Source organism: Haliotis cracherodii, unplaced genomic scaffold, assembly GCF_022045235.1.
Source record: "Haliotis cracherodii isolate W230 unplaced genomic scaffold, xgHalCrac1.p SCAF_8, whole genome shotgun sequence".
NCBI classification, from domain to species: Eukaryota; Metazoa; Mollusca; class Gastropoda; order Lepetellida; family Haliotidae; genus Haliotis; species Haliotis cracherodii.
Window position 1 is genome coordinate 46,996,775 of NW_027266341.1, and position 17,906 is coordinate 47,014,680.

A 17,906-nucleotide genomic window follows, 5' to 3' on the forward strand; every position below is an offset into this window, starting at 1 on the left:
ATTGTGGATATTAGCCAATCAGAAAGAAGCTTTCTCGAGCTTTCTCGTGCAGTCCGTAACTGTATTCCAGTTTAACCTATTCCAGGTTACGTGCTTAGAAAACATTCCGACTGTCACTTTCCCAATCTGGTAAGCGAAGCACCGATCGGCCCGACGAAAGGTCGTTCTGACGTGACCCGTGATGGCATGTCCTCGGATCTATGTTCTTGTCAAACACAGATGTATTTGCAACGACAAGGAGGGGGCACGGGTAGCAGTGCTGTGCAGAGTTGCGTCCCTTCGGCACGCCAGAAACCTATAATTGTGGGTTCGAATCCCGGTTCGCTTCGATTATGTTTCTAGGTTTGTCAGCGCCCTACCAGTGCTCTTGGGTTTCACCGAAGTGGTAAACGTCTGAGACCTGCATCACTTCGGGCTTTCCTCCCACATTAAGCTGATACGCCGTGATATAACTGGAATACTGTTAATAGCGGCTTTTAACCCAATTCACTCACTCACTCAATGACAAGGAAGTATTCCAGTATTCAGGCATAGGACCGACACGGAACAATCCTTTCACTCGATATAAGTATCTACTTAAAGATATCCGCTTGTATATACGCAGTGTATCTAATATAAGTGTTTTAAAAATATCTATTTTCAACATGTATTGCGCTTAGTTCGCATTCAAATTCACTGGACGCTCTTAAGCTTCCGCGTCAAATTCAGACTTCACCGTTAAAGGGAACAATTCACTGTTTGTGGTGTGAAGGGTTTGGATAAAAGTGTAGTTTACACTGTATTATGATTCTTTCCAAATGTATACACTTATCCCACGCCCGAGTTAAGTGGACATAAACATTATTTTCCCATGTTGATTTGTAATTTATAAGTAAACAAGAGTAACGCTGAACACATCACAGACACACCCTTCCGCAAACGGATTAACTCTTAGCCTTGATATAAGTAAATATCACCGTTAATTCCACATGATTCTTCGATATCGCCCTCGGAGAAGACAACATTCGTCAACCCTCAATAAGGAATCCTGCTGGCGCCGCGCGTTTTTCGTGAACACTATCAAAGCAACTTAGAGGAGAGGGAAGATGTTACGCCATTGCCATGTTGTGTTTAACGTACAATTCAGTTAGTGTATGTACGGTCAAAGACAACGGCACGATTTAATGTCTGTTAACCTTCTTCATCAACTGATACTCGTGGCGCTACAGTACTATTACCTAGGTCAATGGATCGGTTTCCCTTATACGCAGTTCACTTGGGAGTATACAAATCAAGCTGCATGTGAGGCGCTAGAAATGTAACAGATTACCATCTCATCCTACCGGGTACCCATTCACAGCTGAATGAACACAGTCATGTTACGAACACAGTCATGTGCCTAAAGTGACACCACATGTGCTTAGGGGGCACGGGTGGCCCAGTCGTCTAAGGCGCCGCGATTCGCTGTGCAGAGTTTCGTCCCTTGGGCACACCAGAAACCTATGGTTGTGGGTTTGAATCCCGGTTCGCCCCGATTATGTTTCTAGGTTTGTCACAACCATACCCGTGATCCTGGGTTTCACCGAAGTAGTAAACGTCTGAGACATGCACCACTTCGGGCTTTCCTCCCACATTAAGCTGACACGCCGTGATATAACTGGAGCAGCTAGGGTAGCGGCACTAGAAAGTCCCAGGAGCCAAGCTGCCGAACACGATATCACATCCAGCTACTCTCCACGACCAACTTCGTCTGATCTGTGACCTGTACCATGATTATATTGTTGAGTAGTTACAACCAGATCAAAACACATTGTTACATATACATGGATTCCCTGCTTCATGAGATACAACCACAGTTGCACAGAGCGATCAGAGTAAAGTGCCCCACCTACCCACATGTTCTATAATGACACTGACTGCCAGCAAGACAGTGAGTGAGTGAGTGAGTATGGTTTTACGCTGTTTTTAGCAATATTCCAGCAATATCACGGCGCGGGACCCCAGAAACTTACGGTTCACAGTCATTTGCTTTTTCGTGGTCTGCAAATTTAGATTTTCACTCGAAGACAGATGCATTGTGGTGTCGTCGTATTCCATTGCCGCCATTGTTTGAGACATATTCGGTCCAATTTAGGGTAGCAAGAAATCTGAAGGCATTTGTTCTGCTAGGACACAGATATATGTTCACGTATGATCATGTACATGAAGATGAGTTTGCATTTTCGTTTCCTGTCTTGTGTGGGGCAGTGGTGTAGCCTAACTGTTAAAGCGTTCGATCGTCACGCCGAAGGCCCGGCTTCGAATCCCCACATGCGAACAATGTGTGAAGGCCATTCCTATTGTCCCCCGCCGTGATATTGCTAGAATATCGCAGCGTAAATCATACTCACTCACACATTTGCTCGCTCGCCCCTGTCCTAATTTTCAGACATGGTTCTGTTTGTGTTCTATTATAATCATCCCTTTCATTTCATCATCTTAGCGTGTGTTACTAGAGGCTGCATGGGTCACAGGGTGAGACTGGTGTACATTGAGTGTAATGCATTGTGATTTTACCATCTATACTCGAATAGTCAAGTATAAATGCAAATAGGAAACACACCAATAGCATGGGTTTATCTATTTTTGTTTAATAAAAATTAGATGATAGGTGCAAAGCTTATATTTGACAATGCATCGTTTAATTTCGGTAATAGGCCCGTGGTAGTTTGACATCTAATGGTAATTTACCATTATAATAATTATACAGTTGTGCAATTACGGAGATTCGTTTTTTTACTGTTTACGGTATTTATTTTTCAGGTAAAAAGCACACCTGTCGGTAATTTACCCTACAAATTTACGGCCAAGTTTTACAATATACATGAAAAGCACAAATCTTTATGAACGTCTTGAGCTTCCATCAACAGCCTAAAGCCTTTCTCCTGTAGATGACGACGGCAGCGACCACCATCACCACGAAGATGACACACCCACCGACTGAGGCTGCGATCACAATTTCCTTATTGGACAGTAACCCTGTAGTTTCTGGGGCAACCGACTGTTAAGTACAAACAGTATAAAGTTACAATATTGTTTCAGGCTACTTGAGTACATGTATTATCTTTTTGGAGAATGATTTGATAAATTGGTACACAAAAATGGCTTTTTCTGTGCGTGTTGTTGATTTTGTCCTCATCAATGGCTTATATATATATAATAAGCCATTGGTGAGGACAAAATCAACAACATATCAATATATACGATGTTTTACTTATGCGCGCAAAGTAAATCTGTCTTGCCCACTTCTTTATTTATGCTATGCTAGAGACAATAGAGCTTCCACGTAGGAATCAGGTGGTTCTTTCCAGAGAAAACAAGCATAGTAAAATATGTTCTATATTGTAACAATAATCGTTATGACAGTAAGTGCACACACGTTTAATGTGTCTAATGTACCTTAATTGATTTTGCAGTTGTTGATGTAATCGCAGTTGTTTCACATCTGTTTAAGGATACGTTCCGTCCTGGGAGGAGATCAAATACACACAGTCCGGTGTTGCTGGCCAGGTCGACAGTGATGTAGGACACTGGGTGGCAACAGTCGGCAACAGTCGCCCCTACAGAGACATTACCACACTTGGGGAGAACAAGGCCATGCGTCCATTATATCAAAAGTACGTGTATATGCAAACGATGGCATGACATATGTTCCCTATTCCAGCCCTGATGTTGTCACTAACTAAACTATGCCACATTCATGGATGACACGTGCCAATTTGTATAAAGCGTTAGGTCTCCTAGTATATATATATTAACTGATAGCATCATCAATGCTATCGAAAAGCAGCATTTACCTATACGACAAAATTCAGATTTTATTTTTATTTTCTCTTAGGAAAAAGGCATGTATACTGGATTGTAAGTTATCTCCCCAGATGAATTACACAAACACTATTTTTCAATATAATATGCGTGACATTGATATAAATCTAATGATCTGGTAAATTGTTCTCCTCTCATTACTGCACGTTCGCAAGAAATGTCTTCTCGTTAAGCACCCATGTGTTCCTTTCATGTCGTCATGATTAAGAATGTATCAACATGTGCTTACTTGGTTTCCCTATTTGCCGACCAAACATTTTCCCAAATGATGAATAAAATACAAATCTGAGAACAGAAATGTCTTCGCCATGTCGCGTTTGTTAACACAATAGGGAATGAAATCATTTTGATTGTCAACCACAACTAATTATTTTTACTTCATTTTTCTGAAGATTATTATTGGAAATCACTATTACTTTTATAGTCGCTTCGATCACCAACATAATGGTCATGAATCAGATAATGAAACTTGATAACTAAAGATCATACCGAACAGAAGCATGTATTGAACCGTTGTCCCTGGTTTGGCCTACCAGGAAAGGGTCGTATACCAAGAATGTTTTCTCAGATGCAGATAACAGATACAGGCCAAATCCTTCATCCCATATCTCAGCTGTTCCTGTCCAGGTGTATTGGCGACATACACAAGGGTCAAGCGTTGTGACGTTACACTGTCCACTCACCGAGGTGACGTTACATACTGGATTGACGTTATCCACTGGCTAAATAGATAAACATAGATGTAAATCTGAGAATATGACTGAATAATTGTTAATGTGACAGCGGCTACTTTTGTGTAAGGATAAGTAGCAGAATGGAGTGCCCTTTTTGACATCATTGCGACTTCATTACAGACTTTTTAATATCTAAAACTACCTATTTTGTTCACAAATTAGAAATAATGAAATGATCTGACAGACAGAAACATTGAAGTACATGAACATAGGTTATATATTACCCGGGTTACATGTCTTTCGGTCGAGATATGTTTCACTTCGTACTGAAAATTATCTCCCCTGCCGGATGTAGATTTAGCGGAGATGGTGACGGTACTGGAATGAAAATGTCTCATGTACCACATATGTTGTATACAATTCTTGTCACCGTAAAACTCTACTTTAAGAGTTACTCACCGAAAAGTGCTCTACTCTGAACAACGTACCTTGTCACGCCCTCAGTCGCCCCTGCCACCAGCCGGAAGTCCCCTGAGACATTCTGGTTCGGGGACATTACATAGTTGAGGGTATGCGGTGTTTGGGCAAACCCCTGGTTGTCCTCAATAGACACAGTGATGTTGGTCGTCACATCGCCCTTATTGGTCACCACGAATACCAAGGTCAACTCTTCCCTTACATAAAGGCTACCTGAAACAACATTTGAATGACATGCATTATTTTACACAAATGCTGCTTGAAACAACAGTTGAATTAAATGCATGAATTTGCATAATCTTTATCTGTAGTTAACAGTTAAAATATATAAATTAGCCGCTGCATCGATTTGACATTGATCTCGTGCATTCATATAAGACGCCGATTTTGTGTCAACTTTTTAACAAATGTAAAGGAATACTATAATTACTTATGCATACAACTGTGTGCATAGTATTGAACTTTATCAAGGCATATTTAGCTGAGATATCAAATTAATCATTGACCCCCCAAGCACATGCCCATGGGCGAAGTCTGGCCCATGGGTAGGCCCATGGGCAGGCCCATGGGCGAGAATATGTTCCTTTACTTAAAACTCATGTTTTTGTTTCGCAAATACATTTAATGTATTCATTCAAGTACCATGACACAAAATGTAACTCATTTTAACTTAATTCAACGATTTTATAGCGATATTGAAATATTTCGCCCATGGGTGAGAAAAAGGTTTGGCCCATTGTCAGGCCCATGGGCGAGTATATGTTCCTTTACTTAAAACTCATGATTTTGTTTCGCAAATACATTAAATGTATTCATTGAAGTATCATGACACAAAATTAAACTCATTTTAACCTAAGTCAACGATTTTATAGCGATATTGAAATATTTCGCCCATGGGCGAGAAAAAGGTTTGGCCCATGGGCGAGAATATGTTCCTTTACTTAAAACTCATGATTTTGTTTCGCAAATACATTTAATGTATTCATTGAAGTACCATGACACAAAATTTAACTCAATTATATAACATACATTATTTATTATGTACCTGCAATAGGCCGTCCTCTGATCTCATACTCAAAGCCAGTGCTATGGTCCAGCTTCACAAAAGTTGTAGATATATCCAGGGTACTCTGACCTGTCACCTCCACCTCCCAGGAGTTAGAATCCTGGCGGACCATTCGCCAGCCACCGGCTTGGGGGAACTTGACGGATATGTCACAAATAGTTTCATAGCTATAGGTTTAAAGTTTATGTCTTTATCAACGATGCCCTTATGAATGTAAATTGATATATGTAACAGTGTGTTACTCAGTCGGTTAGACACGTTAGCTCAAGCAATGATTCATGACCCGCAGCTTACGTCAAGTGGGAGGGTGATAAACAGATTATGACGGGGAATATGCATACATTTGCATTAAGGCTATGCATGAATAATTTTACCGTCGTACAGGTGTTTCAGACAGCAACAATTATTTTCAGATCCTCGCAAATCACCATTAACAAATTGATGTTAAATTACCCATATTTGACAAATATATCCTTTTGCTTACAAATTTACACTTACGTCGATCTTAATCATTTTAATTCTTGAACTCAGATTTTCCACTGTGTAGTTGTGTTGATGTGTTGTTTGAATTGTACCTATTTCAGAAAAAAGAAGTTCATTTATTTTAGATGAACGTTGCTTGATTTCCTTACATTATTCGATATATGCTGCCAAAGAACGTCTGTTACAACACGTGCAGCATATGCGGGTGGGTGGATGGGGGAGGGGGGGGGGGGGGGGTGGATGGGGGAGCGGGCGTTATCTTGCCGCAAGGTGACGTTGCGTCTTGGCATCTGCAGAAAGGGTAGAACATGACCTCGATCGACATTGATCCGGAAGAGTGAGCCATTCAAATGCCGCTAACAATGATGAGTTGTGTTCCAACATGTGCTGGGAAGCCACCCGACACAATTACACTCCCTCCCACAAACCGACGACAAAAACGTTCTTCTGGACCCTGCTTACATTGCACGACCATTAGAGCTGTCCAGATGAAACCTGGACTCATTTGTGAACAGTGTACTGTCCCGGTGGACGACCAGCTGGAGGCAACTCATGAGTGTTGCCCTGTTGTACATAACGTGAACATAAGAGATGATATTGTGTTTCAGTGAACATTATATGTCTGGCAAATTCGTTTTGCGTCATTCCTGTTTGCAGCATACCCATGGTGAGTAGACGTTGATTTTCAGCAAGGCGTGGCATTATTTTCAGTTAGTGAGCTATTTACGGTTACAACGGTGTTTTAATTAACACCCGATAGCTGAACATCTACACTTCATAATAAAAAAATACAAGTATAAATAATGTCTTAAATGTGTACCTTGCGGGTTATATATTGTTTCTCTGGCTTCACCGCTCGATATGATCATGATAGTGAGGCGTTCCACGGTGCTATCGACTGGTACGCTGATGTTCAGTGTTTCTGAAGAGGGGACTGTTTTCTTGAGGATGGTTACCGAAGAGGCTTTTGCCGATTCCTGTTTAACAGAACTGTGAGAATGAAGAGCTGCACAGGAAGAACAACAGTCTACAATATTATTGTTACTGCAGGCATACAGTAGACGTATCACAACATTTTGTAGGCAGGCCAAATTTTATCTCAATCTTACACTTCTGAGTAATCGCCATCAATAAATGTATGTTTCCCTTAACCTCTGATTATTTTACGTCGAAGAGATCATGAAGACAATGGGTAATAGTATGGTTGATATGAATGTCCTTATTTAATGTGTGTAATTGTACCCCGACGAGAATCGCCGTTCATGTTATCAGACATTGGTTTGTTTTACCCAGACGCAATTATTATATCTCACTATATACAACATTCGTAAACTCACGCGTATGACAGCGGCCACTCTGTGTATGGCTGTCTTGTCTGTGACGTACACAGTCCCTCCCGTGGCCTCAGCTAAAGACCTGTACAGATCCTCGCCACTTGCAGAACGTCGAATTCGTAGAGTTTCCTTGACACCTAGGGAATTCAAAATGTTAACAGTAAACCATTAAATAGATTCAAGTGAATCATTGCTGTCCAATGAAGTTTTATGTGCTCCTATTAAGTTTTGGTCATCCTATAAAGTAAGGATGCCATCCTATATCTGTTCATAAACATCAACTACATGGATGTCGTAAGCCTTTATTGTTACCCGCGAGCCTGCAGTATGACATAAAGCATCATAAACGGAACGAATTCGGGAGTCGAAACATAGACTCTGGCAGCTTCCTACTCCACTGGTGCTCTCTGGTCTCTGTCTGTGTACAGTGTTGCCCCTGATCAGGCACCGACCATTAAATATTCTGGTTAGTACATGTACTGATTCAGAAATGTCTGTTTATTCTCAGTCTAACAGGAGGAACCAAACTTGTTAAGTTAATGTCTGTCTCACGTACGGAGGCCTAATGGTGCCACTTTGGTAACATCTGTATTTCTTTACCTCGAAATTTCTCGTTATTTTAATGATTTGTTCATTTTCTAAAAAATTCGGGTTTGTTATATTAAGTTAATTTCAAAAACTCGAAATTGCGAATATTTTCTCGTTGCTTCAACTATTTACTCGTTATCTAAATTACGTTTTTGTTGCTTAAAGTTTTTTCTCATCACTTCGATTAGTTTTTCGTAATTTTAATTAGATTCTCGTTATTTCAAGTTTATTTTTTAAAAATCGAAAATTCGAGTTTTCTTCTCTTACGAGACTTCGATAATAGAAACTTTGATAAAATAATTGAAATAACGAGAAACAAATTCCAAGTTTCGTGATTTTGAAATAAACTGGAAATAACAAGATTATATTTGAAGTATCGACAAAAACACGTTATTTTCAGAAACAAATTGAAATGACGAGAGAATACGAAATTTATGTTTCCAAAGTTGCATCATAACTAAAGGCTTTCGTACAAACGTTCATTTGATTCTGTAAACAGGTGAGACTATTCTCTTTTACTGGAATCCTGTTTTATGGGAGATATCTTATAATTCAATAAAGCTTTCAAACTGTTTAGTGGCAGACACGTGGAGGACATTTACAAATTTGACAAAAGGTTGTGTCTGAGGCTTGCCTTTCCATAGGTTTGCGGCAGGTGCGGGCTGACCTCGTTTTTTCGCGAACACCTGGTGGCGTCACTATTTTCATGGTCGCTTTTTTTTATTATGAGAGTTTATTCCGCTTCTATCTATATTTACATTTAACTAACACACTCATTTGATCTGATACATGTTGGATATATGTTGTTTATGCAAGTCATTCAAACGTTACCTTGATTACCTTCCGTTTCCCTGCGCCGCCTTGAACAATCACTGGTGAGAAGAAAGTCTATCTTCACCTTCTTCTGGTCCAACAGCGTCAGGATGCGATCTACTCTGTTGAAGTCTTTAGCTGAGGCATCAGTGAACACGTACATTTGGGAGTCCGGGTTACAGACTGACAACGCTGAAAAACAAACGATGCTGCTTGTCATGTTTACAGTTACAGAAAACCATGACCGACGAAGCAGGGCCGATCTAGTGTATGATTTCATCAACTGCAAATATTCTCTGATAATGGCTTTTGTTTAAATAGGTTGAATAGCAAAGTTCTATCGATACGTTTAGTCATTTTGACGGCACAGATCTGATGTTATACAAAACCGAATGTCAAAGACACACACAGGTGTCAGAGTTCTTGCCATTCATAACCAACGTTTACGGTATGTGGACCTTTACAGTACATTCAACCAGCACGTCTTAAAAAAACCCAGTATAATTTACCACTTTTGTCGTGATGTATGTTTACCTTAACTAGATTCAGACACTCCTGTAGACAGACTCATAAATTAAAGTACAATATGTTTATATGTGACAGAGAGTACTTTGTTTAAACATTTAGTTACTACGAATAATCATATACCTGAATTGTCAAATGACGGATTGGGTGAGCTTCATACATTATGGAAGACAGAGGTACAGGAACAAAGTTCATCTTTAGTTCTCATTACAATAGGAAACGGTAAAACGTGAAAATGTTATATATATATATATATATATATATATATATATATATATATATATATATACGGTGAAACCGGACATTATTGTTCCGGGAAAAACCCCACCAAGAATGACATTTCCAGACATAAACGAATAGTGGATATGGGGTCATGTTCCAGTCTATACACAACTAGTACCCTCCAATAGCGCCCATAAGGTGGGGATTCCGATTTAACGGGGTCCGGAATAACGATGTTTTGATGTGTCCAATATGACGCCCATCCGTTAACAATAATTTTAATTTATTTATGCTTATTCCAATATGACAGGCAAGAGGCCATATCAATAATGTCGGAATACATTTGGTTATTTAGTGTATTGTTCGTGTTATTAATAATGGGTTACGTGTATTTCTCAAAATGAATGGAGATATTATAACCTGAATAATTTATCGTGACCGCCTCCGTGGTAGAGTGGACAGAGCGTCTTCCCGGAGTGCGGAAGATTGGGGTTTCGATCCCCAATCGCGTCATACAAAATACGTTACAATATGGTACTTGTTGCTACCCTGCCTGTGCTGACCGGGGTATTCCTGTTAAACTGCACACACGTGTGCATGCACGTCGCTATATAAGTGCAATAATCTTTAAAGCGACGTTGAACCCCATTTCTCCCACCTCACTGAATAATCGTGGATAAATCAGTCGTATCGACTTACCTTTTTCTATACCGTCCAGGATATACTCAGGGCAGTCTCCCCCGCCATGTACCCTGATGCTTTGGATATATATCAGGGTTTCCGTGCTGTTTCCTGACTGGAAAACCGTTGTCATGTTGACTGGAGAGTATAATTATAGCACGTACAACTTTTATTCAAGTTGTAAATACGATTTGGTATGTCATGTGTTTAAGTAGATATGCTACAGCTACTAAACCAGAAATCTTTCATGGATGTCAACTTATTTATTATGAGGAACACAAATAAGTTTATACTTACTGATGTAGGAGTAAGTATATACTCCGAATGCGTTCCTCATAACAACGAAGTCATAATTCTCTTTCTCATGAGTATCACTTCTTGTGCCTTTCAAAGACCAGATATGTTCTAACTTGAAATTATGAGCCTGAACAATTTGTAAAAACATATTGCAACCATGTGCTTTTTTAGGTGGACATTCCTTTTCTAACATTCTGAAGCATAATTATTTTTTTAATCATTTTCATTTCCTAACAGAAAGGGTATAGTCATGCATTTTAATGAATGAGTACTAATATTTAAAAACAATGATAATCCAGCGAAACTCAAGTTGCATATTCAGGACGGGTACAGGGACACATTGTCGCATTCAGTATAATGTTAAATCTTGTACATTGCTAAACAAAGGGTTCCTATACACACCGGGGTCATTGAAGAGTGACACAATGTAATTGGCTGGTTCATCTGTGGTCCCCACAGCTGTCTGTATGATGTCCCGGACCTGCGCCTTGACCGCTGCTATGTCGTTACTCATAGAACCAGTTGTGTCGATCGTGAAGATCATCGAGTTACCGGACTTGAGTTGGAGGAATTGTTCATATTTCTCTTTACCAATAACAGCACGGAGACCATAGTCTTCAATAAAAGAGCATTATTCAAGTGGACAATTACAATATAAAATGGGGAAACATGATCGAGATTAGGACAGAGATGATTTTTTTTTATTCGACGTGGCAGGTTGAAGCATCTGTGCCAAAACGTCGTATTGTGAAAAAAAGTTGAAATCCATATGTCAGCTCTGTCTTCATTGTTCCCAACTAGTACTATAATGCCACATAGACATTCTGAAACATGAGGGGCGGTCGGGTAGCCTAGTGGTTAAAGCGCTCGCTCGTCACGCAGAAGACCCGGGTTCGATTCCCGACATGTGTACAATGTGTGAAGCCCATTTCTGGTTTCCCCCGCCGTGATATTGCTGGAATATTGCTAAAAGTGGCGTTACACCATACTCACTCACTCACTCACTCACTCTGAAACATGAGTTTACAAGATTATATACATTATGTCTTTAACGTAGGCGAGGGCATATAGAGTTCAACGTCAACGTGAACATTATTTCAGTCAAGGCCATAAATGAATACGTTTCAGTTTAAGGAGGGAAGATATCATCTACGGATGTGGGCTGTTGATGTTTACACCTTAGGTAAGTCCTGACGGTAGAATAGGTCTTCAGCAGTCCATGCTTACCGTAAAAGGCGACTAACGGGATCGGGTGGTCAGACTCGCTGATTTGGTTGATGCATGTCGTAGATCCCAATTGCGTAGATCGATGCTCATGATATCAATCACTGGATTGTCTGGTCCAGACCAGATAATTTACAGACCGCCGTCAAATAGCTGGAATATTGCCCAGTGCGGCGTTAAGCAACAAGGAAACAACTCCTGACAAGGTTCAGGGATTCACTTCTCCTCGTTACCCTTCTGAATGGATTGAAGGAAAGTACCAATAAAAGATATAACATGTTGATTTGATACAGAACACGTTAGTTATATATTTGTCCAGCAGTTTGAAACTTGTAAATAGGAACTCAGGTATGCAACACATGTGTTTTGAAATGAAGTTACCCGTACAATAAATACGTGGAGTCACCACAATCTTTCGTAAACAAAATCAACATTAAATTAATTTGTAACTTCACGCAGCTTATAAATGTCGCTAAGGCAGGCTGTCATGACGTTAAACTAGAAGACGCCATATCTGTGAATCATATATACACCGTGGGGGTACGTATACCTTGGTCTTGGAAGAAGTAGGCAGTATGGTTGATAGCAGCCTGAGCTGCCACTTCGTGAAGGCTGTGGTGTGGAGACAGAGACGCGAGAGTCGAGTCCTTGTTGATGCCACCCAGGGCTGCCGAGTCATTGCCTGAAGCATCGCGTCGGCCACCATGGCTGCACTTCCCTAGCTGGGTCGTACTCGGATCTCCTAGTTTTTCAAAAGTCAGGAATGGATGAGTTGGGTTAAATGTTTTTCAGTTATACATCACCTCTCAATGTGTGCAGGAAGCTCAAAGACGCTCATGCTGTTCACGTGTACATTTTCTTGTAATTAACAAACACGGGTTTGTTGCTGTCATACCAAGGCTCATCGGACGAATCGGCGATTCGAACCCACAATCAGCCGCTCCTGGCAAGGCAGAGAAGTGCCAAAATGTATAGCGAAATACGGTGCTTAATCAGCTTTTGTTCCTTGTCATGTGAGTGGCGAAGTTAATGCAGTATATGCTTAAAAAGTTAAAACGAAATATTATTTACACATATTATGCAATGAATTAACGTGAAACATATTCCGGTTGATAATAACATGTAATGCCTACTGTATGGTTTTTTAATGTCCTGGCCGCTCCGATATCCGCTTGTGAGAATGGAATGGCCGACAATGAGTGTGTTGTCGCACGATGTCATCTGATTCCTTAACAATGAAAGGGTAACCGATTGTTAGGCATTACAGCATGTTTGGAGCACAGAGGAGAAACATAAGGTATTTGTCGTCAACTAATTTACATCAGGCGATATTGTGCGTTGTTTAAACCTTTTTACATGTTTAACTATTTCAAAATTTAAAGTAACCTATCGAAGATCTTTATTAATATCACTACAAACTTAACCATGCTAACAAAATGGGTAAGAACCATTCGAACGTTAATCAGAAGCAAATTTGTTTGTTACATAAAACAAAAAATGTAACCCTTCTGCTCTTTTGACAGCATAAACTATCTCGGATAGGGTACTTTATGGAAATGAGAGTCAGATATGCTGTCAAGCAATATGATGGTAACTGATTTTTCTTACCTTGCAAACATGTGAAACATTTGAAGACATATATGTCTGAATCACACTACTGTGAACTTATTCTGTCCTATCGCATAATCCGACGTTCATTCAGTTTGGCCCTCTCTCTAAATGTTCACACTCCATTGAAGTTACAGAAAGTGAATGCCAATACTTTAATTAATTAATTTATACATCACTATTTTATATTACCAAGGTTGTATACCCAGTGCTTGTGACGTCATATTTACACTCAGTATTTCATCAACCAGCTGTATCGCGGAATAAAAAAGGGAGATGTAATATGAGCGTTTGTAGCGAATCCTCTAATTGCTCAACACAAACATCTTTTGTAGTTTCAAATAACATCACCATTAGATGATAAAGTTACGTTAAGAACCAACTCAGTAAATCAGACACAGTGACAGCTCGTCGTAATACATTTACATCAGGTACTGAACGGTCAACACGATCAACGTGACGGGAGAGATTTCCGAAGTTATGGAAGAACCTAGGGCGATCAGCATTGATCAGTTATCTGATCACTGAAGATGATTACAAAAAGGTGGTAGATACATACTGGGGTAAATTCATAGATTGCTGCAGACTTTTACTGTCAGTCCAGACACGAATCGTGTCTATAATTTTAATCTGCCTTTTTTCGTTTTATTCACTTTGATGAATCGTAGCGACGATATATGTTAATGGGCATGCAGTCTCTATGATTTTCCCCTATGTAAGAAAAAAACGTTTTTGTATTTTTTCATGTTAGGGAATTCCCCGGTATATTACCAAGAATGTGGGAGTCGTCGGTCAGTGTTTAAATCATTAATTTTCAAAAATACAGTCTCTGGAAAAACGTGTGAACGTCAAACTGTGTCGTTCAGAATCTAATGAACGTCAGTTTCGCGGTCATGTGACCGGTCTCTCGTCCAGTGGAAAAGCCGTATATTTCGTGTAAAAACTATTAAAAATGTAGCGAGTACATCAATTTCCTCGTTAAATTTAATGTCGGCTGGAGTGCTAGAAAGATTGCATCTGCTTCAAATAACTTTGAAAACACGTATCTACACCTACCCACACGACCTGCAAGTTGCCATGGCTTGGGGAGCTTGGGCATACAGGGGTTTTCCTCGAATACCTTCGTTTGTAAAATAGAAGGCAGCGTATTATTAAATTAGGACAAGCTATTATCACATTGAATCTCTGAATGTAACATGTCGTGAGTCAATACAGATCATATGGATACTTATGTAGGAATGTATTAGTATGCAATGCCACAGATCACCTCAAGTCTTTGATGTTGTGGACATGCAGTGCATCTGTTCGATATTCCTACATTGTACGTCATTCGTGGTTGAATATATTTTAGTCTTGAGTATAATGTAGTGTCAAACTTCTCTTGCACAATGTCTATATTTCAAAACGACAAATGTCCAAATGACTAACCTTATACATATAGTATCGTATATTAAGTGTTCATGTTATAAGCATATGTCGATATTTGGAACATCGAACTGAATATCTGAACTACAGATCATGTACATATGCATTCTTTTGTGTTCTTATCCAGCAGTTTTTCTTTACCATGGAAATCAGTGATAATTTACACACATGTATCGTGACAAAAATGTGCCACCAAACTCTAGATGCTTGCGTTATGTCCGTGTGGAACTTATTTGGGAGTCCCAAGTATCCAAATAAAGCATAATTCTTTCCAAAAGTCTCGAACCCCGGATAACTCGAACTTTTTTCAGGTCCCCGCGAGTTCGACACAACGAGGTTCAACTGTATTTACCGAGCTCGTAGTAGGGGTCTGCTCCGAACATCTCGACCCAATTGCTATTGCTGTAGAACATCTGCATCACGTGGAGAAACTGGCCAATCAGCTGCCTTGCTGAGTCAAAGTTGGCATTGTCCCTTTTCAACAACTGTATAGCATGATCTCGGAGGCCTGCCATTTTCTCGTGTGCTTTACAGAAAGAACACGGACACGTATTAGTAATCAATTACAATCAGTGACAGATATCAGAACGATTTTGTTGTTCTTCGTTGCTAGCGAAATGTAGATACATACGGGAGTTCAAGGAAACATCCATAAATGCCTTCCTTATGTCTTTAGATTCTGGAATATGCACATAACAATAGAAATATTGCAGCTATTTGCAACAATCAAATTACCCCTCGATTAAAAGATGAAATACATTCAAAGAAGTTATACAAATAAATAGTCTAGATCCACAACGCTATGCACATGTAATACCTTCCTTGATGGTTTCGCCACTACAGTGCCATACAGCTTCGTGAAGGTGATCCAAATAAACCAGATTGTTAGCTGTTACAATGCTGTTGATGGCAGCCTGTAAACGGCTCCCGGAAACCCCATCTTAAACAAACGAAATGACTGCAATGGAACCGCTTGAACTGTATCTACATGAAGTCAATATACTAATACAACTGGTCTGTATCTGTATCGACATGGTATTGCATCCACATTTACTTTGTTTCGAACAACTGATAACTTGATTAATCATATTACGGTTAGGTTCCTCTACAGGGTAAAGCCAACGGATGGCGGTATCCGTTGGGTTATGAGTATGCAAGTAAAGACGTTCAGGTAGATACTACTTTCCGTGTTTAAAACCAAACATGTTGTCGCCTTGTCTGTCGGCGGTCGTATTAGAATTGATCATCGGGGTTCTAGACAAACTACTGGGAAAATGTTATCATTATGAAAGCAATAGTGTGATATAAGATACCGACAAAATCCACATTTGAATAGCCAATAGACACGGGAACGTCAACAAATAATTTGAGTAATTATGCTTATAGAACCACGAGCGACACATCGGCGGATTACCCATGATTTCAGTCCACACTCATTCTACTGAACCATTTGTGATGAAAGTGAACACACTCAAGGCCAAGACTTTGCTTTGTCTAGCCACTATGTCGTCGGCAGCGTTTTCCACAGTCGTCAGAAGGTGTTTCTTCCACTCCATCCTTTGTATATGTCGTCATGCATAGACGGAAGGGCTGGCTAACAGCACAAGGAAGACCCCGAGGAAGGTAGTGATGATGTGCGCTGCTAGCTATAGGCTGCCTTCTGTTCCACGCGACAGGGGAAGATGAATGGCATTCTGAGATTGGGACTGTCACCCTACACCGACCTTTTATCCGAATTACGTCAGTTTGACTAAACCAACTGAACATTGATACGAATATATACACTTACATTGTAAATGTCCATACTTTATATTACTTAGTTATCTAGGGTTAAGAAAGAGATGACTTTTAACAATTGAAGGCAGCATTGAGACATAAACGAAACAATTTACAGACGACGGTGGTATATCAGTTTTCAAACCTGTGTCTGCAGATCTCTGCGGCTTGGTTTCATTTTGTCGCTGGGGCATCTGACGTAATTTGGTATTACAATGACGATGCAAACTTGTGAAAATATGAAAAAGCAAAGCATTTATCAACTGTTAAACACTTAACACTGTTAATTCCTAGTCCACCATTGAAAATATAGTCCTTCATTACAAACATAGCATACTTTATTCTCAACACGTACCTCCGTAGTAACGTTGAAATAGTTTCAAAGCGGTTATGCCCTCAATTCCTTTCAACTCTCCCGCTTGGATAAAACTTCCATCTCTGGGATTATCCTCGAAGTATGAAGCAACGGCTTGTAATATACCAATCTCTGTGATGTCCTTGTGAGTTAACGTTCCATTCCCTAGCTTAGTTGATGTGAGCCTATTTGGAAAAAAGGCGTCAATATTCACAAGTACTGCAAGGAGTAGCAGTAAGGGACTTATCGCCATGTCGAACCTATAACTTTCAGAAGTCTTCTCCCGACAGTTCGCAGCTTTCTTCTAAATCGGTTCTGCTGATGGGCGTTGTTCGTTTTAAGAAAGTAATGACTATCTATATTGAAACACATCACGGGAATAAACAAAGTGTGCTGATCCTGATTAAAAACCGTGTTTGGAAATATGATCTTTATATTATGCGTTCAAACAGGTGCTCGAGGGGTCATATTGCAAGGTAATTATTGCGTTACAGACTAAGACATGCACTACATGA

General features: G+C 39.9%; 1 pseudogene; it reads right to left on the minus strand.

Annotated features, from left to right (window-relative positions):
* Positions 1-2,649: 2,649 nt before the first annotated feature.
* On the minus strand, positions 2,650-17,659 carry LOC139451017 (von Willebrand factor A domain-containing protein 7-like; annotated as a pseudogene).
* Between the last annotated feature and the right edge of the window lie 247 nt (positions 17,660-17,906).